Below are 6,111 nucleotides of genomic sequence, written 5' to 3'. Positions count from 1 at the left end.
AACTTGTTGTTTAAACTTTTTGAACTTTTCAAAGGTTTCCGACTTGTACTTGCTTAAATAGATATACCCATATCTGCTATAATCGTCGGTGAACGTAACATAGAAGCGGTTTGCATCCCTTGTGGTGGATCTGAAGGGCCCACACACATCGATGTGTATGAGATCCAACAATCCCTCACTTCTCTCACAAGTACCATTGAAAGGTGATTTTGTCATCTTTCCAAGCAGAAAAGATTCGCACGTGTCATCCGACTTTAGGTCAAATGACTCCAACACTCCATCCTTTTGGAGTTGGGCTATGCGCTTCTTGTTGACATGCCAAGACGACAATGCCACAAGCATGCTTTGTCCAAACTATTGGACGAATCAATATGCAACACATTATTTCCTAAGTTGTCTACAACCATCACAGTTTCATATATACCATTACAAGGCAATGCTTCAAAATAAAAAGTACCATTATAGAAAGCATTAATAGAACCAGTTTCATTATTGAATGAAAATCTAAAACCTTGTCTATACAAACCAATAAAGGAAATAATATTCCTTGTCATTTCTGACGAGTAGCAACAATCGTTCAAATCTAATCCAACTCACTACTAAGCACTAAAGAATAAACTCCAATCTTGGTGACAGGCGACGCTCTCCTATTCCCCATGATCAAGTTCATCTTCCCATGCTCCACATTCCTACTTCTTTTTAGCCCCTGCAAATCAGAACAAATTTGAAAACCACATCCTGTATCAAGGACCCAAGAACTAGCATGTGATGACTTGTTAGATTGAATAGTATAAATACCTGCGAAGGTGGGCTTTATCTTCCCATCCTTGATATCTTGCAGATACTTCGGGCAGCTTCGTTTCCAATGCCCTTTGTCGTGACAGTGAAAGCACTCTGCATCTTTTGGATCGGATGAAGGAGCAGCAGAACCACGTTTTCCTTTGGACCCATTTGAAGAGGATCCATCATGAGACTTTCCATTGTGATTCTTAGAGGGAGCTTTCCTCTTCTTCCCATTCCTTGTCCAATAGCCAAGACAAGGGCAGTAGCAGTAGGAGTGGTTGCGACAGCGTTGCCTTTCAACCCACTTTCAGCAGTTCTGAACAACCCTTGAAGCTTGCTCAAGGTGACTTCCTCCTTGTTCATATGATAAGTCATCTTGAACTGATCATAACAAGGAGGTAAAGAGTGGAGAATGATATCAATTGCCAAGTCTTCGTCAAAGTTGACATTCAACTTGAGCAAACGATCCACATACCTTTTCATTATTTGCAAGTGGCTCGTGATGGACTCTCCATCTTTCATTTTGGTCGTTATCAACGAGGCAATGATCTCGTACCTTTCTTGACGCGCACTTTGATGGTACTTTTCCATCAAGTCTTGGCACATCTCTTTTCTCTCTCTCTTCTCTTTAAAAAAATAAGTCTTGGCACATCTCGTAAGGCCAATAGTCCTCGTAGAACCGCTGCAGCTCAAAGAGTCTGAGTGGCTACCATTATACACGACACCTTTGTCGCGTCTTTTTCGTGAGCCCTATACTCAGCAATTTCTTCAGCGAAAGCTTTAGTTTCATCTATCTCTTTGAGATTTTCATCGAGGACGTACTCTTTTTCCTCGTATCGGAGGGCCATGCGGATGTTGCAGATCCAATCATTGAAGTTGGACCCATTGAAGGTGACCCTCCCATAAATGTTCAAAAGAGAAAAGGAGCTTGACCCAACACTATAATTCACAATTTGAGCCAGACATCTGAAAAAGAAAAGGAACAAAGTTTCGATTAGATAAACAATCCTTAATATAACAACCAAATGAAATATTAAGGCTAGGACCCAACACTATAATTCACAATTTGGAAGAGGGATTCCGTAATCCAATTGCAAATTATATGAAGGTAGGTAAATGACGGTTTATCAATTTCCACCATGAAAAACGAAATGAACATTTAGGTTATAAATGAAATGAAATTCCTAGATTCTTTTGAGATTCATTGAACTTTTCAATGGCATGTTTAATCTCGATTATGCCCTTTAAGTTTGTGAGTGGGATACCGAGGATCACAAACAAGGTGTGAATAACCATGAAAATTAGCTTGGTACTCTCGAGTCATTTACCACCTAATCAATGTGCCGGTTAACCACACACGCTCCATTGATTTATGATAATTCTCGAGCTACCCTTCGCCACCCTTGTTAGTCCAATTTAGTGTGCCGATTAATCACACACGCTCCACTAACGACTTTGACAAGGTGCAAAGTGCAATTTCATGGAATAACATCATTTTCACATTTTTCCTAAAGTAACTAATATTGGGAATTTATAAAAACATTTAGTTACTTTATAATAATCATTATACTTATTAATGAGGAATTAATGTCCTATCCTACCCGTTTGGATAACGACCCTCAACTAGTCAAGAGTGCGGTGGGTAAGAGTGGATACCTAATGGCGGTCATTTTATAGGCCGCTTCCTTAAACACCCCTTATAGACCAGCTTCGTGAATGAAGCCTACTAACGGTAAGACTGACTCATCTTATACATACATATATATATATATATATATATATATATATATATATATATATATATATATATATAAGTATTAAGCTTTTAATATTATAATAGTATAAGGGTTGTATTTTAAACTTTTAAAACACTAGGGTCTTAGAATTTAATATTTCAAAATTAAAAACTTTTTAATCAAATTTTAAATTCCAAAACTTGAGGGCAAGTTTTGAAACTTTTCAAACCTTCTAGATCAAATTTAAAATAATTAAAATAATCATATAATTTTATCTTTATCTGAATTTGAACTAATCCAATTTTATTTGGTAAGATATATGCAAATCAAATTTTACAAATAATTAATTTATCACATAATCTAGTAATTATCTTAAAATTTGACCATTATCTTTTAATTAGATGAGGATATCCATTACCATATCAGAAAAATCGATTTTAATCAGTTAAACAACTTATGGTAATTATCCTTATGTAATTTAGGATTAAAATCCGGAAATTGTGCAGTCAGACGAGTCAACTCGTCGAGTCAAGCTTTGGACTCGTCGAGTTGCCTCAACTCGTCGAGTCCCATAATGGACTCATCGAGTTCATCTGGAAGATTCCAGATTTTGACTTCTTTAAGCTTTAAACAATTAACTATGACATCAAATATAACAGAAAAACACCCTAAGCTTTGATACCACTGATGGGTTTTGAGCACTACATCATTCCTATGGTGTACATGCATCCCTAATGCTTTGGATCTAGGTTTTTCTCAAGTTATACATGGAATTCTAATCATCCAAAGCATGAACCCTAACTAGCATACAATTTTCGAGATACATAGCTAAAAACAAAGTTAGATGAATACATTTTCCTTGTAGCTTGTAGATCTTGACCTTCAAGAGCTTAGTGCCTCAATTGTTGCACCTCTAGTGAGTCCCAAACACCAAGTAGCAATTGGAAGAATATGAGAGAGGTTAGGAGGCTCTAAAAATCGGCTAGGGTTTCCTCTAAGGATCAAGTGGCCGATTTCAAGGAGCCAAGGGGTTCCTTATATAGCTGAGCTGCTAGGGTTTCAGGTAAAACCCTAATCTGATTGCTTAAGCCTTAAGCAGTCCAGTAGATCCTTCCAGAAGGCCCCTTGGACGAATTCTACGTGGGCTACACATAGAATTTCGTCCACACCTTTCTAGGGATCCATAAGCCCAACTTGCAACTATCATATAATTGCAATATTAGTCCCCATAATTTAATCAGTCATTTGATCACCAAATTAATTCCAAATTAATTTCCGATCAATACTAATTAAATAATATGATTTCTCAATTAATATATTATTCTTATAATATATTAATAAATAATAATTAACCTCTTTCTCCATAATTCATCCTATCAAATTGCTATGGTGAAGGCAACCCAAAAGGACCATGCTACTATCGGGTCAAGTACATACCAATTATAGTCATGGGCTTAGACACCTAATCCAACATGAACATCATAAAAAACACTCATTTTATTTTGATTTATGGTAATTGGGATGACATGGTTGGCATTATGAGAATTTTGAATGTTGCCTCTGTGGATGATGTTAAGGGATTGACTTTATGGCTGCAATTGAAAATTATTAGGAATTCATTAATTAGATGTTGGTTATTAATAGGGGATTTCAATGAGAAAAGACATAAAATTGAAAGATTCTCGAACTATGGTTGTGAATCAACAATGGAGGCGTTTAATGATTTTATACGGGATTCACAACCTTTTGATTTCAAATCAGTAGGGCGAAAAATTACCCAGATATAGAGGACAAAAAATGCATTAGTTAATTAGACCGTTTTTTGGCTTGTGAGAATTTTATGAACAAATGGAGTTTGGGTATTGCCACAATCCTTTGAAGAAGATTCTCCGATCACTCTCCGATAATTCTAGTGGATGAATATGTTGACTTTGGACCAACACCCTTTAGATTCCTTAATTCGTGGTTGATGTTAGAAGGTCTTAATGTTATTGTACAAAAGGCATGAAGTTGTTTAGTGCCCTCCGGTATCTCAGACATGAGGTTTGCTAAAAAATTGGTGGCGGTTAAGAATGAAATTATAATATGGATATCAATCCTTAGAAGCAAAGAAAAAGAAGAGTATCAGGGGTTGCTTATAAAAATCAATGAGATGGAGTTGATTGTTGAAAATAGGGCTCTCTCTTCACCTGAAAGGGCTTCTTGACAAATTTGGAAAACACGGGTATTGGAATTAGATATGATTTACAAATGGGATCTTAGACAAAAGTCTACATTAAGATGGGATGTGGATGATGAAGAAAATTCAAAATTCTTCCATGGTGTTGTGAATAACAATTTGAGAAGAAATCACATACATGGGCTCAACATAGAAAGGACATGGGTGAATGAATCTTCGAAAATTATCAAAGAAACTGTGGATTTTTCTCCAACAAATTCGACGAGCCAATGAGAAATAGGCCCATGCTTATTAAAATCCGTTTTAAAAAACCCAAGGTTCAGTATTTGAGTACGCTTAAGGAGTCATTTTCTGAAAATTAAAGTAAAAGAAGTCGTTTGGTGTTATGGGAATGACAAGGCACCGATGCCCGGTGGATTTATTTTAATTTACTCAAAAATTAATGGGACTTGATAAAAGCGAACGTTATGTCATTTGTGAAGGATTTTGAGCACTATGGTTCCTGAGCGAGAGGTTGTAACTCCTCTTTCATTTCTCTAATCCCGAAGACTCGTGATCCACTCTCTTTGAAAAATTATAGACATATAAATCTAATTGATTGTCTTTACATGGTGCTCTCGAAATTTTTATTTAAGTGCCTTAAAAAAGTGTTAAAAAAATCATTATCCATGAGAAATCAGTGTATGTGGAGGGTAAAAGCATTTTAGATGGCACTCTTCTATTAAATGAAATTGTATCATGGGAGAAAATACAGAAAAAAAACTTTAATTTTCAAGGTGGACTTTGACAAGGCCTTTGACTATTTGAGTTGGGAGTTTTTAGATTCGATTATGGAGCAAATGAAGTTTAGTTGGAAGTGGATAAGGTAGATTAGGGGTTGTATTTCTTCAAGTCATGCTTTAATTTTGATAATGGATCTCCCACTAGAGAATTTGACATCAAAAGAGGAGTAAGGTAAGTTGATCCTCTGTAACATCCAGATTTTTCCAGGTATTATACTTTTAAATTCCTTTGTGCTTAAGTTGAAATTAGGAAGTAATGCCCTATGATGAGCGTATGATACTCCCCTACGCTGAGCGTAAGTGAGAGATTTTTAGATGGAGGTTTAATGAGCTATGCTAAGCGTAAGTTAGGCTACGCTGAGCATAGCCATGCTGGACCAAACCCTAAACCTAGGGTTATGAGCCTTATTTAAAGGCTATAACTCCTTATGATTCTCCACATGTTTAGCCTCCACTCCCCTAAACCATCAATTTGAAACCATATCCACCTTTTGTGAGTTTTGAGCCCTTAGAGTGATTTGTGTGCGCATTTGAAGAAGAATGTGCTTTGTAGAACCACTTGGAAGCTCCAATCTGTGTAGATCCAGAATTTGCAAACCATCATCCATTCCTAGAAGGTATAAAGCTTGTA

Source organism: Lactuca virosa, chromosome 8 (assembly GCF_052849685.1).
Source record: "Lactuca virosa cultivar CGN04683 chromosome 8, Lactuca_virosa_CGN04683_v6, whole genome shotgun sequence".
In the NCBI taxonomy this organism is placed as follows: Eukaryota; Viridiplantae; Streptophyta; class Magnoliopsida; order Asterales; family Asteraceae; genus Lactuca; species Lactuca virosa.
This window is presented reverse-complemented; position numbering follows the sequence as displayed.